The sequence below is a fragment of the Triticum aestivum genome, chromosome 3B, assembly GCF_018294505.1.
Source record: "Triticum aestivum cultivar Chinese Spring chromosome 3B, IWGSC CS RefSeq v2.1, whole genome shotgun sequence".
NCBI classification, from domain to species: domain Eukaryota; kingdom Viridiplantae; phylum Streptophyta; class Magnoliopsida; order Poales; family Poaceae; genus Triticum; species Triticum aestivum.
In genome coordinates, this window is record NC_057801.1 from 406,017,928 (window position 1) to 406,036,057 (window position 18,130).

The window sequence follows — 18,130 nt, forward strand, 5'->3', positions numbered from 1 at the left end:
ACTACGGTAGGTATTTCCCTCAGTTATGAAAGCAAGGTTATAAATCCAGTAGGAGAACCAAGCAACACTATGTAAATGATACCTGCACACAAAGAACAAATACTTGCAACCCGACGCTTATGAGGGGTTGTCAATCCCTCTACGGGTAACGGGGCCAGAAATTGTCAAGTTGACGGGATAAGATAGATTGGATAAACAGATCTCGATAAAACACGAAATAAAATAAGTAGCAAAAAAGTGCAGCAAAGAATTTTTGGGTTTTTGGAATAATATATCTGAATACAAAAGCAAATAAAATAGATCTCAAAGCAAGTATGATAAAGAATAGACCCGGGGGCCGTAGATTTCACTAGTGGCTTCTCTCAAGAAATAGCACATGGTGGGTAAACAAATTACTATTGGGAAATTGATAGAAAATCGAATAGTTATGATGATATCCAACGCAATGATCAATATATAGGCATCACGTCCAAGATTAGTAGACCGACTCCTGCCTGCATCTATTACTATTACTCCACACATCGACCGCTATCCAGCATGCATCTAGTGTATTAAGTTCATGGAGAAACGGAATAATGCAATAAGAACGATGGCATGATGTAGACGAGATCTATTCATGTAGGAATATCCCCCATCTTGTTATCCTTAATAGCAACGATACATGCGTGTCTTGCTGCCCCTTCTGTCACTGGGAAAGAACACCGCACTATCGAATCCATCACAAAGCACCTCTTCCTATGGCAAGAAAAATCGATCTAGTTGTCCTAACTAAATCAAAGATTTGAAGAAGAAATACGAGGCTATAAATAATCATGCATATAAGAGATCAAAAGAAGACTCAAATAATACTCATGGATATAGATCTGATCATAAACTCAAAGTTCATCGGGTCCCAACAAACACACCGCAAAAAGAGTTACATCAAATAGATCTCCAAGAGACCATTGTATTGAGAATCAAAAGAGAGAGAGGAAGCCATCTAGCTATTGACTACGGACCCGTAGGTCTATGATGAACTACTCACGCATCATTGGAGAGGCACCAATGAGGATGATGAACCCCTCTGAGATGGTGTCTAGATTGGATCTCGTTGTTCTGGAACTTGCGGCGGCTGGAATTGTGTTTCGTCGACTCCCCTACGGTTTTGGAATATTTGGGTATTTATAGGGCGAAGAGGTGGTGCGGGAGGTCGCCGAGGGGGGGCACAACCCCCCTGGGCGCGCCTGGGCTCTTGGGCGCGCCCTGGTGGGTTGTGCCCACCTCGGGCCTCCCCTCTGGTACTTCTTTGGCCCATCTTGTGTCTTCTAGCCCAAAAAAATCTCCAAAAAGTTTCGCTGCGTTTGGACTCCATTTGGTACTGATATTCTTCGAAGTAAAAAATAAGCAAAAAAACAGCAACTAGCAGTGGGCATTATTTCAATAGGTTAGTCCCAAAAAATGGTATAAAGTTGCTATAAAATGATTGTAAAATATCCAAGAATGATAATATAATAGCATGGAACAAGCAAAAATTATAGATACATTGGAGACGGATCAGCATCCCCAAGTTTAATTTCTACTCGTCCTCAAGTAGGTAAATGATAAAAATAGAATTTTTGATGTGGAATGCTACCTAACATGTCCATCACATATTCCTTTATTTTGTAGCATGGACATTTGGAATTTTATATGGTTCAAAGCAATAGTTTAGTTTTGACATGAAGATTTCAATACTCAAGCATATCAACAAGAAACCATGTCTTTTGAAATATCAACGCTAAAGAAAGTTATCCCTAGCCCATGATGCTCAATCATTGATCCATTCATGAAACACACTCGCATATTAGCTACATCCAATGCTCAAGTACACATATTAGAGAAGATGGAGACTCAAATAAAAAATAAAAATTGCATAAAGGAAATAGGTAAGTCCTTCACAGAGGGAAGTAGGGATTTGTAGATGTGCCAGAGCTCAAAGCCAAAACTGAGAGATAATTTTTTTTGGATGCATAAGTAGTATTTCTACTTAGTACAAGTGCAGGCTAGCAAATAGATTGAGAATCAACCAACCAAGAAACGAAAAGTCACATAAGCGAGCATTAAGCATAACTAACACAGAATAAGGTACCATAAGTAGGATGTAATTTCATTGCATAACTATTGACTTCCGTGCTTGCATAGGGAATCACAAAAAGTTTCTGTTTTTCAACAAGATCAAATCAACTATCACCAAACATGACCCCAAAGGCTTTACTTGGCAAAAACACTAATTAAACATAAAAACACAATCATAACAGTAGCATAGTTGTGTAAACACTCAAGAACCAAAAGAAAAGGGAAAATTTTATTTTATTCATTGGGTTGCCTCCCAACAAGCTCTTTCTTTATAGCCATTAAGATAGGCTTAAGATTTCAATGATGCTCACACGAAAGATAAGAATTGAAACACAAAGAGAGCATCAAGAAACATATGACAAACACATTTATGTCTAACATACTTCCTATGCATAGGAATTTTATAAGCAAACAAATTATCAAGACAAGAAACATCTAACATATGCAAAGAAGAGGAATAAAACATTAGCGATCTCAACATAACGAGAGGTAATTTAGTAACATGAAAATTTCTACAAACATATTTTCCTCTCTCTAATAATTACATGTAGGATCATAATTAAATTCAACAATATAAATATCACAAATATTCTCTTCATGATCCACATGCATGCAAAGTTGACACTCTTCCAAAATAGTGGGATTATCATCAAATAAAGTCATGACCTCTCCAAGCTCACTTTTAACAAAAATTTCATAAGATTGAACACTCTCCAAATATGTGGGATTATTTTTAGCTAAATTTGACACTCTTCCAAACCCTTTTTTAATATTATCGCAAGCATATTCATCATGAGGATTAAATAAATTTTCGAGATCATAAGAATCATTATCACCAAGCAAAGAGGCAAAACAAGCATGATCATAAGAATCATTATCACCAATCATGATCATTGCAATAAGTAGTGGACATAGCAAAACAAGCATTCCCATGCTTGGGGTTTTGCAAATCACTAACACAATTGACATTAATAGAATTTATAATAACATCATTGCTATCATGCTTTTCATTAAAGGAGCTATCATGAATCACTTTATAAATTTCTTCGTCTAACACTTCATCACAATTTTCGATTCATGAATCTCAAGCAAAACTTCATAAAGATAATCTAGTGAACCCAATTCACTATCAATTGGTTCATCATAATTGGATCTTTTGAAAAGATTAGCGAGTGGATGATACGTCTCCAACGTATCTATAATTTTTTATTGTTCCATGCTGTTATATTATCATTCTTGGATGTTTTACAATCATTTTATAGTCATTTTATATCATTTTTTGGTACTAACCTATTGACATAGTGCCCAGTGCCAGTTGTTGTTTTCTGCATGTTTTTTACATTGCAGGAAATCAATATCAAACGGAGTCCAAATGCGGCGAAACTTCTTGAGGATTTTTTTGGGCCATAAGACATCCAGTGGGCCAAGGAAGCACCTAGGGGTGCCTCGAGGGGAGCAGCACCCATCAGGGCATGCGAGGAGGCCCAGGCGCTCTTTGGTGGGTTGTGCCCACCTCGGGTGCCCCCTGAACCGCCTCTTTACTCTATAAATACCCCAATATTCTAGAAACCCTAGGGGAGTCAACAAAAATCAATTCCAGCCGCCGCAGAGTCCAGAACCACCAGATCCAATCTAGACACCATCACAGAGGGGTTCACCACTTCCATTGGTGCCTCTTCGATGATGCAAGAGTAGTTCTTTGTAGACCTACGGGTCTGTAGTTAGTAGTTAGATGGCTTCCTCTCTCTCTCTCTCTCTCTCTCTCTCTCTCTCTTGATTATCAATAAAATGGTCTCTTGGAGATCCATGTGATGTAAGCCTTTTTGCGGTGTGTTTGTTGGGCTCCGATGAACTTTGAGTTTATGATCAGATCTATGTTTTTCTCCATGAAAGTTATTTGAGTCTTCTTTGATCTCTTATATGCATGATTGCTAATAGCGTCATATTTCTTCTCCGATACTTGGGTTTTGTTTGGCCAAATTTATCTATTTATCTTGCAATGGGAAGAGGTGCTTTGTAGTGGGTTCGATCTTACGATGCTTGATCCTAGTGACAAAAGGGGAACCGACACGTATGTATTGTTGCTACTAAGGATAAGACGATGGGGTCTATCTCTACATAGATAGATCTTGTCTACATCATGTCATCGTTCTTATTGCATTACTCCGTTTCTCCATGAACTTAATACACTAGATGCATGCTGGGTAGAGGTTGATGTGTGGAGTAATACAAGTCGATGCAGGCAGGAGTCGGTCTACTAATCTTGGATGTGATGCCTATATAATGATCATTGCCTAGATATCATCATGATTATTTGAAGTTCTATCAATTGCCCAACAGTAATTGTTTTCCCACCGTTTGCTATTTTTCTCGAGAGAAGCCACAAGTGAAACCTATGGCCCTCGGGTCTCTTTTCATCATATTTGCCTTTGCGATCTATTTTCCTTTGCATTTATTTTTAGATCGATTAAACCAAAAATACCTTGCTGCAATTTATTTGTTCCATGATCTATTCATCCTATCTACCACTTTTACCTCACGTTATTTGCCTATCTTGAGGCGCCGAATCCGAAAGGGATTGACAACCCCTTTAACACGGCGGGTTGCGAGTATTGTTATTTGTGTGCAGGTGTTGTTTACGTGGTGTGAGGAGGTTCTCCTACTGGTTCAATAACCTTGGTCTCATCACTGAGGGAAATACCTACCATTGCTATACTGCATCATCCCTTCCTCTTTGGAGAAATATCGACGTAGTTCTAGTAGACATCAAAAGGAATTTCTGGCGCCATTGCCGGGGAGGATCTTCAACATCAACTAGGTTCCTAATCACAAATCTCATCTCCTCGCAATTTACATTATTTGCCATTTGCCTCTTGTTTTCCTCTCCCCCACTTCACAAAAAAATTGCCGTTTTATTTGCCATGTTTTTCGTTCACCATTTTTCTTGTCTGATCTGTTTTTAGTGCAATCTTGTTGTGAAGTCATCATGACTCAAGAGAACATCAAGTTGTGTGATTTCTCACATACCAACAACAATGATTTTATTAGCACTCCAATTGCTCCTCCCGCCACTTGTGCGGAGTCTTGTGATATTAATACTGCTTTGCTGAATCTTGTCATGAAAAATCAATATTCCTGTACTCCTAATGAGGATGTCGTGTCCCATCTTAACACATTTGTGGAATTATGCGATATGCAAAAGAAAAAAGATGTGGACAATGATGTTGTGAAGTTGAAATTATTTCCATTTTCTTTGCGAGATCGCGCAAAAATTTGGTTTTCTTCTTTGCCTCGCAATAGTATTGATTCTTGGAACAAGGACTAGGATGACAACACTTAGATCCTACGCGTTATGCCTAGCTAGGGGCGTAAATCGATAGCGTTTGTTGGGAGGCAACCCAATGAATAAAATTTATTTTTGCTTTTTTCTTTCTGTTCTTGTGTGTTAGCACAATTATGCTACTGTTATGATTGTGTTTTTTGTGTTTTATTTAGTGTTTGTGCCAAGCAAGGCCTTTGGGAAGATCTAGGTGAAAGTTGATTTGATCTTGCTGAAAAACAGAAACTTCTGCACTCACGAGATTATTTATCATTTTTAACAAGAAAGTGATTTTGAGTTGATTCTTTTTGCAGAAGATTAATAGACAAATTTCTCACGTCCACAAGTTTATTTCAGAATTTTTGGAGTTACAGAAGTACTCGAAATATTCAGATTGCTACAGACTATTCTGTTTTTGACAGATTCTGTTTTCTTTGCGTTGTGTGCTTGTTTTGATGATTCTATGGGTTTCTTTGATGAGTTTTTGCCAGATAAAAGTTGGAATGCAGTAGATATAATGCAAAAACAAAATAAGAATAGGTTTGCAATAGTACTTATTGCAGTGGTTTGCTTTCTTATACTAATGGATCTCATGAAGGTTTTGTTGAGTTTTGTGTGATTGAAGTTTTCAAGTTTTGGGTGATCTTACGATGGATGAAGGAATAAGGATTAGCAAAAGGCTAACCTTGGGGATACCCGAGGCACCCCAGGATAATATTCAAAGAAGTAGCAAGTAACTAAGCTTGGGGATGCCCCCGAGTGGCATCCCCGCTTTCTTCTAACAACCATCGGTATTTCACTTGAAACTATATTTTTATTCATCACATAATATGAGTTTTGCTTGCAGCATCTTGTATTTTGAGTCTTTGCTTGTTTTGCTTTGTGTTTTAAGTGTTGAATCCTTGCTGAACACACCTTTTTGAGAGAGCCAAAAATTATGCTATGCTTGCTCCTATACTTCACTTAAATTTTTAGAGTCATGGATTTGCTCTAGTACTTCACTTATATCTTTTTGAGCATGGTGTGCTTTGTTATTTTTTAAGAAATGCTCTCATGATTCACTTAGATTTATTTGGGAGTTAGTAAATTTTCAGAAATTCTCTCTGGTTTCACTTAGATTATTTTGAGAGAAAGAAAAATTATGCTCATGATCTTCACTTATATTTGTTTGAGCTTATCAAAAGCAACATTTGAAAATAGTCCCAAAGTAATAGATATCCAAGGAGGATACAATAAAAACTTTCATGAAGATCATTGGACAAAATAAACTTGATTCTTAGTAATGGTTTTGAGATATGGCGATATGATATGTGAGTCGTGTTGACGAGTAATTGTGCTTAATAAGAATATTGATGTTAAGGTTTGTGATTCCCTATGCAAGCACGTAAGTCAATAGTTATGCAATGAAATTTATATCCTACTTATGGTGCATTATTCGGTGTTACTTACGCTTAATGCTTGGGTATGAGATTTTTTGCTTTTTGGTTGGTAGCTTCTCAATCTTTTTGCTAGCCTTCATTTTGCACTAAGTATGATCACTACTTGTGCATCCAAAACCCTTTAAACCAGTTTTGCCTTATGAGTCCACTATACCTACCTATATGCGGTATTTCCATGTCGTTCTAAGAAAATTTGCATGTGCCATCTCTAATTTTCAAAATAAATTTCTCTTTTGTGTGCTCTACCGCTCGCAAGGCGGTGAAGGGTGACCAATATTTTCCATGCTAGATGTGTTATTCTCATGATGAGTGTTTATTCACTTGTCATTGCACGAGAGTACGGAAAAGGTATTAGGGATGCCCAGTCCCGAAATGAATAATGAATTTACTTTATGTTGTCAAATAATAAATTCCTTGGAAAGTGTTGGTATGGAGGGCAACCATGGATTCGGCTAGCCATGGAAAGTGAAAGTAATGGTGGAAAAAGGAATAAACTTTATTTTCTGTTTGGGAACCGTCTATGATGTATCTAGAATGGAAAGTGTTGAGATCTCTAAGTCGTTTTCGTTGGTGGGAAAAGTATGCCTCTCAAAAATATTTTTATCTCTACAAATCCCTACTTCCCTTCGCGAAGGGGCTTTCTTTTACTTATGCAATTTTTAGTTTGAATTTGAGTCTCTATCTTCTCTTATAAAGCACCAACTAAGGGGCACTATGATTGTATTTGAGCATTGGGAGTAGCTAATATTCGAGTGTGTTTCATGAATGGATCAATGATTGAACATAATGGGCTAGGAATAACTTGCTTTAGTGTTGATATTTTGAAAGACATGGTTGCTTGTTGGTATGCTTGAGTATTAAAGTCTTCATGTCAAAACTAGACTATTTCTTTGAATCATATAAAAGTTCATATGACCATGCTATAAAGAAGAAATGTTATGAACATGTTAGGCAGCATTCCACATAAAAAATTGTTTTTATCGTTTACCTACTCGGGGACGAACAGGAATTAAGCTTGGGGATGCTGATACGGCTCCAACTTATCTATAATTTTTGTTTGTTCCATGTTGTTATATTATCATTCTTGGATGTTCTACAATCATTTCATAGTCATTTTACATCATCTTTTGGTACTAACATAGTGCCAAGTGCCAGTTGCTGGTTTTTGTATGTTTTTTGACATCATAGGAAATCAATATCAAATGGAGTCCAAACGCAGTGAAACTTCTTGAGGATTTTTTGGGCCAGAAGACATCCAGTGGGCCAAGGAAGAACCTGGGGGTGCCTCAAGGGGAGCAGCACCCACCAGGGCGCACTAGGAGGCCTAGGCGCGCCCTGGTGGGTTGTTCCCACCTCGGGTGCCCCCTGAACCGCCTCTTTGCTCTATAAATACCACAATGTTCCAGAAACCCTAGGGGAGTCGACGAAAATCAATTCCAGCCACCACAGAGTCCAGAACCACCAGATCCAATCTAGACACCATCATGGAGGGGTTCACCACTTCCATTGGTGCCTCTCCGATGAAGCGTGAGTAGTTCTTTGTAGACCTACGGGTCCGTAGTTAGTAGCTAGACGTCTTCCTCTCTCTCTCTCTCTCTCTCTCTTGATTATCAATACAATGGTCTCTTGGAGATCCATATGATGTAAGCCTTTTTGCAGTGTATTTGTTGGGATCCGATGAACTTTGAGGTTATGATCAAATCTATGCTTTTATCCATGAAAGTTATTTGAGTCTTCTTTGATCTCTTATATGCATGATTACTTATAGCCTCATATTTCTTCTCCGATATTTGGGTTTTTTTGGCCAACTTGATCTATTTATCTTGCAATTGGAAGAGGTGCTTTGTAGTGGGTTCGATCTTATGGTGCTTGATCCTAGTGACAGAAGGGGAACCGACACGTATGTATCGTTGCTACTAAGGATAAAAAGGTGGGGTCTATCTCTACATAGATAGATCTTGTCTACATCATGTCATAGTTCTTATTGCATTACTCCGTTTCTCCATGAACTTAATACACTAGATGCATGCTGGATAGCGATCGATGTGTGGAGTAATAGTAGTAGATGCAGGCAGGAGTCGGTCTACTAATATTGGACGTGATGCCTATATAATGATCATTGCCTGGATATCGTCATGATTATTTGAAGTTTTATCAATTTCCCAACAGTAATTATTTTCCCACCGTTTGCTATTTTTCTCGAGAGAAGCCACTAGTGAAACCTACGTCCCCCGGGTCTCTTTTCATCATATTTGCCTTTGCGATCTATTTTCCTTTGCATTTATTTTTAGATCTATTAAACCAAAAATACAAAAATACCTTGCTGCAATTTATTTGTTCCATGATCTATTTATCCTATCTACCAATTTTACCTCACGTTATTTGCCTATCTTGAGGCGTCGAACCCGAAAGGGATTGACAACCCCTTTAATACATCGGGTTGCGAGTATTTGTTATTTGTGTACAGGTGTTGTTTACGTGGTGTGAGGAGGTTCTCCTGCTGGTTCGATAACCTTGGTCTCATCACTGAGGGAAATACCTACCATCGATATACTGCATCATCCCTTCCTTTTTGGGGAAATGCCGACGTAGTTCTAGTAGACATTAGTGGATGAGGATCCATATCAATATATTTTTAGCAAGCGAAGATACAAGAAAATAGAAGACACATGGCAACCCAAGAAATGAGGCAGACAAGAAAAAGGCAAACGAAAAAGAAGGCAAATAAAAAGGCATTTTTTTGTGAAGTAGGGGAGATGAAAACAAGAGACAAATGGCAAATAATGTAAATTGTAAGGAGATGAGATTTCTTGATGATGTCTTCCCAACAACGGCACCATAAATTCCTTTTGATGTCTGTTGAACTACGTCGGTATTTCCCCAAAGAGGAAGGGATGATGCAACACAGTTACGGTAGGTATTTCCCTCAGTTATGAAACCAAGTTATCAATCTAGTAGGAGAACCAAGCAACACTATATAAATGGTACCTGCACAAAAAGAACAAATACTTGCAACCCGACGCTTATGAGGGGTTGTCAATCCCTCTACGGGCAACGACGCTAGAAATTGTCAAGTTGACGGGATAAAAATTGTGATAGATTGGATAAATAGATCTCAATAAAATGTAAAATAAAATAAGTAACAAAAAATGCAGCAAGTTATTTTTGGGTTTTTGGAATAATAGATCTGTAAACAAAAGCAAATAAAAATAGATCTTAAAGCAAATATGATAAAGAATAGACCCGGGAGCCATAGATTTCACTACTGGCTTCTCTCAAGAAATAGCACACGATGGATAAACAAATTACGGTTGGCCAATTGATAGAAAGTCGAATAGTCATGATGATATCCAAGGCAATGATCAATATATAGGCATCACGTCCAAGATTACTAGACCGACTCCTGCCTGTATCTACTACTATTACTCCACACATCGACCGCTATCCAGCATGCATCTAGTGTATTAAGTTCATGGAGAAACGGAGTAATGCAATAAGAATGATGACATGATGTAGATGAGATCTATTCATGTAGGAATAGCCCCCATCTTGTTATCCTTAATAGCAACGATACATGCGTGTCTTGCTACCCTTTCTGTCACTGGGAAAGAACACCGCACGATCGAACCCATCACAAAGAACCTCTTCCCATGGCAAGAAAAATCAATCTAGTTGGCCTAACTAAGCCAAAGATTCGAAGAAGAATACGAGGCTATAAATAATCATGCATATAAGAGATCAAATGAAGACTCAAATAATATTCATGGATATAGATCTGATCATAAACTCAAAAAGTTCAACGGATCCCAACAAACACAACACAAAAAGAGTTACATCAAACAGATCTCGAAGAGACCATTGTATTGAGAATCAAAAGAGAGAGAGGAAGCCATCTAGCTACTGACTACAGAGTTGTATGTCTATGATGAACTATTCACACATCATCGGAGAGGCACCAATGAGGATGATGAACCCCTCCATGATGGTGTCTAGATTAGATCTCTTGGTTCTGGAACTTGCGGCGGCTGGAATTGTGTTTTGCCGACTCCCCTAGGGTTTCTGGAATATTTGGGTAGGGCAAAGAGGCGGTGCGGGAGGTCACCGAGGGGGAGGGGCACGACCCCCCTGGGCGCATCTGGGCTCTTGGGTGCACCCTGGTGGGTTGTGCCCACCTCGGGCCTCCCCTCTGGTACTTCTTTGGCCCATCTTGTGTCTTCTGGTCCCAAAAAAATCTCCAAAAATTTTCGCTGCGTTTGGACTCCGTCTAGTACTGATATTCTACAAAGTCAAAAAAACAAGCAAAAACCAACAACTGGCACTACGCACTATGTCAATAGGTTAGTCCAAAAAATGATATAAAGTTGCTATAAAATGATTGTAAAATATCCAAGAATGATGATATAATAGCATGGAACAAGCAATGAAGACGTTTCAGTGTTTCAAGCTAATAGGAGTTAGCCGGGTAAGCGGTGATGCATCCTTGTCGTGGCTTCTCCTCCTCACAACACCTAGCGATGCATTTAATGCTTTTTGTCCTAACTAGCAGAGTTAGGTATTATAGCACTGTATGCTATCTAATCATTGTATAATTCCCCTTTTGCCACTTTGGTAACCCCTTGAGCTATAAAAGGAGGACCAAGGCAACCTTTACAGTGGTTCGAACCCATTCAAACTCTATGCATGCCTACTCGTGTAGCTGCCTTCTCCTAGCACCTTGCCGGGGAAGAGCGCTCCGTGTACTTGTGCTACACACTTCATCAGTACACCAAAAGCAGGAGTAGGGTATTACACCTCAAAGGTGTCCCAAACCTGGGTAAAATCCTTGCGCCTTTTGCTACACCTGCTCTTTGCATTTTGCGCAACCCCTCGCCGAACCACAAGGGGTCAAACCATCCCATAGATAGTCGATCCACACTGACATCTTTGACGTGTGATACGTCTCTGTCGTATCTATAATTTTTGATTGTTTCATGCCAATATTATTCAACTTTTATATACATTTGGAAACTTTTTATGTGATTTATTTGGACTAACTTACTTATCCAGTGCACAGTGCCAGTTCCTGTTTGTTGCATGTTTTTGTATCGCTGTAAGTTCATCCCACAACAAGGCAGAATCCTTCCGAGCAGATTCCGGCGCCAGCAAGGCAAAAATTATGCAGGCAAGAGAAGTTGATCAGCAGATAATAGCAAGGAAGGTGGTGCAGCGGCCAGTGTACTTTGTTAGTTCTCTCTTGCAGGGGGCTAGATCACGGTACTCTGGTGTGCAAAAACTGCTTTTCGGTCTTCTCATGGCCTCGAGAAAGTTGTGCCACTACTTTCAAGCGCATGAGATCATTGTCGTCACTTGCTTTCCGTTGTAGCGTATTCTGAGGAATTCGGTGGCAACCGGCAAGATAATAGAATGGGTGTTAGAATTGTCAAGTTTTGCTCTCAAGTTTGAGGGCACTTTGACCATTCAGAGCAAAGCATTAGCAGAATTCATTGTAGAATGGACGCCAATGTGCTACGTCTTGAGCTTGCGTTGGTTTTTCCCTTGAAGAGGAAAGGGTGATGCAGCAAAGTAGCGTAAGTATTTCCCTCGGTTGTTGAGAACCAAGGTATCAATCCAGTAGGAGGCTCCTCAAAAGTCCCACGCACCTACACAAAAAAACAAGAACGTCGCAACCAATGCGATAAAGGGGTTGTCAATCCCTTCACAGTAACTTGCGAAAGTGAGATCTGATAGAGATAATAAGATAAGATAAATATTTTTGGTATTTTTATGATATAGATTGGAAAATAAAAGATGCAAATAAAAGTAGATGGAAAACTTATATGATAAAAGATAGACCCGGGGGCCATAGGTTTCACTAGTGGCTTCTCTCAAGATAGCATAAGTATTATGGTGGGTGAACAAATTACTGTCGAGCAATTGATAGAAGAGCACATAGTTATGAGATTATCTAGGCATGATCATGTATATAGGCATCACGTCTGTGACAAGTAGATCGAAATGATTCTGCATCTACTACTATTACTCCACACATCGACCGACTCCTGCCTGCATCTAGAGTATTAAGTTCATGAAGAACAGAGTAACACATTAAGAAAGACGACATGATGTAGAGGGATAAACTCATGCAATATGATATAAACCCCATCTTTTTATCCTCGATGGCAACAATACAATACGTGCCTTGCTGCCCCTACTGTCACTGGGAAAGGGCACCGCAAGATTGAACCCAAAGTTAAGCACTTCTCCCATTGCAAGAAAGATCAATCTAGTAGGCCAAACCAAACTAATAATTCGAAGAGACTTGCAAAGATAACTTAATCACACATAAAAGAATTCAGAGGAGATTCAAATATTTCTCATAGATAAACTTGATCATAAACCCACAATTCATCAGATCTTGACAAACACACCGCAAAAAGAGTTACATCGAATAGATCTCCAAGAAGATCAAGGAGAACTTTGTATTGAGATTCAAAGAGAGGGAAGAAGCCATCTAGCTAATAACTATGGACCCGAAGGTGTGTGGTAAACTACTCACAACTCATCGGAGAGGCCTTGGAGATGATGTAGAGGCCCTCCATGGTCGATTCCCCCTCCGGCGGAGCGCCGGTGAAGGCTCCAAGATGGGATCTCGCGGATCCAGAAGGTTGCGGCGGTGGAATTAGGTTTTCGTGGTGCTTTTGGATGTTTTCAGGGTACGTGGACATATATAGGAGGAAGAAGTAGGCCGGCTGACGCTCGAGAGGCCCACGAGGGTGGGGGGCGCGCCCACCCCCAGGGGGCGCGTCGGGCACCCTCGTGGCCACCTCGTTTGTTGCTTGACGTCCACTCCAAGTCCCATGGATTGCGTTTGTTGCAAAAAGATTGCTCCCGAAGGTTTCATTCCGTTTGGACTCCGTTTGATATTCCTTTCCTTCGAAACACTGAAATAGGCAAAAAAACAGCAATTCGGGTTGGGCCTCCGGTTAGTAGGTTAGTCCCAAAAATGGTATAGAAGTGTAAAGTAAAGCCCATAAACATCCAAAACGGGTAATATAATAGCATGGAACAATAAAAAATTATAGATACGTTGGAGACGTATCACAATGCAGGATGAAGAAGTCCCAGAGTCAACTCTCCCCGGCAAAGCGACCGATAAGGAATGGCTCGTGTACTTTGACGGTGCCTTCTCGCTGCAGGGTGCCATGCCGAAGTTCTACTTGTCACACCCACCGGAGAGCACCTCAAGTATGTCGTTCAAATGCACTTTCCCAGGGAGGAGGCGACTAACAACACTGTTGAATATGAGGGGCTCCTTGCTGGCCTCGGGATTATGGTGGAATTGGGGATCAAAAAGTTGATTATTCGCGGGACACCAGAGCCCGTTGATGGAAGCCTATGTAGATGAAGTGAGGAAATTGGAGGAGCACTTTGACGGGTTGCAAACAAAGCATATCCCCCACGTGGTGAACAATATAGCTCATCACCTATCAAAGTTCGCTTCTCAAAAGCTCCCTGTGGAACCAGGAACTTTTGCGCTCCGTTTGAATCAACCTTCAGTCACTCCATCAACGCGAGCTAGAAAGAGGAGGAAGTTCAATAACGACAAATATTTTATGGCCGAGCTTCCAAAGGCCGCCGACGAGAATGTTGCCGGAAACAACAATGCACTTGACAGTGAGCCGCAACTCTACACAGAACCTCAGGTTCTTGTTGTTGAGGAAAGCGCTCCCACGGCTGCAGAGATGCCTTTAGTCCTTGTCGTCGAGCCGCAAGCTCTAGCATGAGCACTCCAATGAGCAAGAACAAGCTGAGAAAGTAGCCCGTCAGTCAAGTATGTACCAATTTGTGGATAACATTCTGTACAGAAAAAGACCAAATGGAGTGAAATTAAAGTGCATTTGCCGGGAAGATGGACTTAAGTTGTTGGCAGAGATACATGGAGGCATATGTGGTTCTCATGTAGGATCAAGAACCCTTGTCGGGAAATCTTTCCAACAAGGTTTTTATTGGCCCACTGCCCTCCAGGATGCAATGAGCTAGTAACAAGATGAGAGGCATGCCAGTTTCATTCAAAGAGCATACACCAACCAGCGCAAGTTCTTCAAACAATCCCTCTATCCTGGCCTTTTTCAGCCTGGGGGCTCAACATCTTGGGCCCTTTCCCCGGTGCTACCGGGTGATGACCCACAAGTATAGGGGATCTATCGTAGTCCTTTCGATAAGTAAGAGTGTCGAACCCAACAAGGAGCAGAAGGAAATGACAAGTGGTTTGCAGTAAGGTTTTCTCTGCAAGCACTGAAATTGTTGGTAACAGATACTTTTGTGATAAGATAATTTGTAACGGGTAACAAGAAATGAAAGTAAATAAAGTGCAGAAAGGTGGATCCTTTTTGTAGCAAAGGACAAGCCTGGACAATTTCTTATAATGAGAAAAGCGCTCCCGAGGACATATGGGAATTATCGTCAAGCTAGTTTTCATCACGCTCATATGATTCGCGTTCGGTACTTTGATAATTTGATATGTGGGTGGACCGGTGCTTGGGTACTGCCCTTATTTGGACAAGCATCCCACTTATAATTAACCCCTATTGCTAGCATCCGCAACTACAAAAGAAGTATTAAGGTAAACCTAACCACATCATTAGACATATGGATCCAAATCAGCCCCTTACGAAGCAACGCATAAACTAGGGTTTAAGCTTCTGTAACTCTAGCAACCCATCATCTACTTATTACTCCCCAATGCCTTCCTCTAGGCCCAAATAATAGTGAAGTGTCATGTAGTCGACATTCACATAACACCACTAGAGGAGGGACAACATACATCTCATCAAAATATCGAACGAATACCAAATTCACATGACTACTAATAGCAAGACTTCACCCATGTCCTCAAGAACAAACGTAACTACTCACAAAGCATATTCATGTTCATAATCAGAGGGGTATTAATATGCATTAAGGATCTGAACATATGATCTTCCACCAAGTAAACCAATTAGCATCAACTACAAGGAGTAATCAACACTACTAGCAACCCACGGGTACCAATTTGTGGTTTTGATACAAGATTGGATACAAGAGATGAACTAGGGTTTTGAGAGGAGATGGTGCTGGTGAAGATGTTGATGGATATTGACTCCCTCCTGGTGAGAGGATAGTTGGTGATGACGATGGTGATGATTTCCCCCTCCCGGAGGGAAGTTTCCCCGGCAGAACAGCTCCTCCGGAGCCCTAGATGGGTTCCGCCAAGGTTCCGCCTTATGGCGGCGGAGTTTCGTCATGTAAGCTTGCTTATGATTTTTTTCCAGGGTAAAAGCCTTCATATAGCAGAAGATGGGCATCGGAGGGCCACCAGGGGGCCCAGGAGACAGGGGCGCACCCCCCACCCTCCTGGCCAGGGTGTGGGCCCCCTCTAGTGTTTTCTTCGCTCAATAATTCTTATTAATTCCAAAACTGACTTCTGTGGAGTTTCAGGATTTTTGGAGCTGTGCAGAATAGGTTTCCAATATTTGCTCCTTTTTCAGCCAGAATTCCAGCTGCCGGCATTCCCCCTCTTCATGGTAAACCTTGTAAAATAAGAGAGAATAGCCATAACTATTGAGACGTAATGTGAAATAACAGCTGATAATGCAATAAATATTTATATAAAAGCATGATGCAAAATGGATGTATCAACTCCCCCAAGCTTAGACCTCGCTTGTCCTCAAGCAGAAGCCGAAATCGAAAAATATGTCCACATGTTTAGAGATAGAGGTGTCAATAAAAATAAAATACGGACATGAGGGCATCATGATCATTCTTATAACAACAACATATAATATAGATTTTGTCATATGATTTCTTATGCTCTAGTAACAATCAATTCACAATGTCAAGTATGGTTCAAAAACTTCATTAGGAACTAACTAACTATAATCTCAGTCATTGAAGCAATTGGAATTTATCATAACATCAGAAAGAGTCAAGAATAGAGCTTTTCAGCAAGTCCACATACTCAACTATCATTAAGTCTTCTACAATTGCTAACACTCACGCAATACTTGTGGTTATGGAGTTTTAATCGGACATTGAGAAAGATAGGGGCTTATTGTGTTGCCTCCCAACGTATTCACCTTTGGGTGATGTCAACAGTAATAATTCATGCTAACTTACATCCAATTGGGTATATATATCAGGATCTTTCAAACACGAGGAGCTTGCCAAAGGATAAAATGAAAAAGGGAAAGGTGAAGATCACCTTGACTCTTGCATAAAGTAAAAACATAAAGTAAAAGATAGGCCCTTCGCAGAGGGAAGCAGAGGTTGTCATGTGCTTTTAGGATTGGATGCAGAAAATCTTAATGCAAAAGAACGTCACTTTATATTGCCACTTGTATATGGACCTTTATTATGTAGTCCGTCGCTTTTATTGCTTCCATAACAAGATCGTATAAAGCTTATTTTGTTCACACTAATAGATCATACATATTTAGAGAGCAATTTTTATTGCTTGCAACATGACAACTTACTTGAAGGATCTTACACAATCCATAGGTAGGTATGGTGGACTCTCATGGCAAAAATTGGGTTTAAGGATATTTGGAAGCACAAGTAGTATCTCTACTTGGTGCGAGGAATTTTGGCTAGCATGAGGGGGAAAGGCAAGCTCAACATGTTGGGAAGATCAATGATAATATACTTTAACTGAGATGTGAGAAAACATAAACCATTACATTGTCTTCCTTGTCCAACATCAACTATTTTAGCGTGTCATACTTAATGAGTGCTCACAATCATAAAAGATGTCCAAGATAGTATATTTGTATGTGAAAACCTCTCTTTCCTTATTACTTCCTATTAATTGCAATGATGACCAAAACTACGTTTGTCAACTCTCAACAACTTTTATGCCTCATACTTTTTATGTGTGAAGTCATTACTATCCATGAGATCAATATGAACTCTTCTATTCTTTTTATTCTTTCTACGTTCTCAAGATCATAGAAAAATAGCAAAGCCCTTGACTCAACACTAATCTTTATTATAGATAGCTCACGAACTCGATTACATACAGAGATCACAAAGCAAAACTCAAAACTACTTGATACCAAAACTTCAATCTACTAGATCAAGATATTACTAAAAGGATCGAACTAAATAAAACGGTAAAGATAGGAGTGTGATGGTGATACAATACCGGGGCACCTCCCCCAAGCTTGGCAGTTGCCAAGGGGAGTGCCCATACCCATGTAATTATGTCCTCGGAGGTGGTGAAGTAGGAGTTGTTGATGATGTAGGCTTCTTCCTCAATTTACGT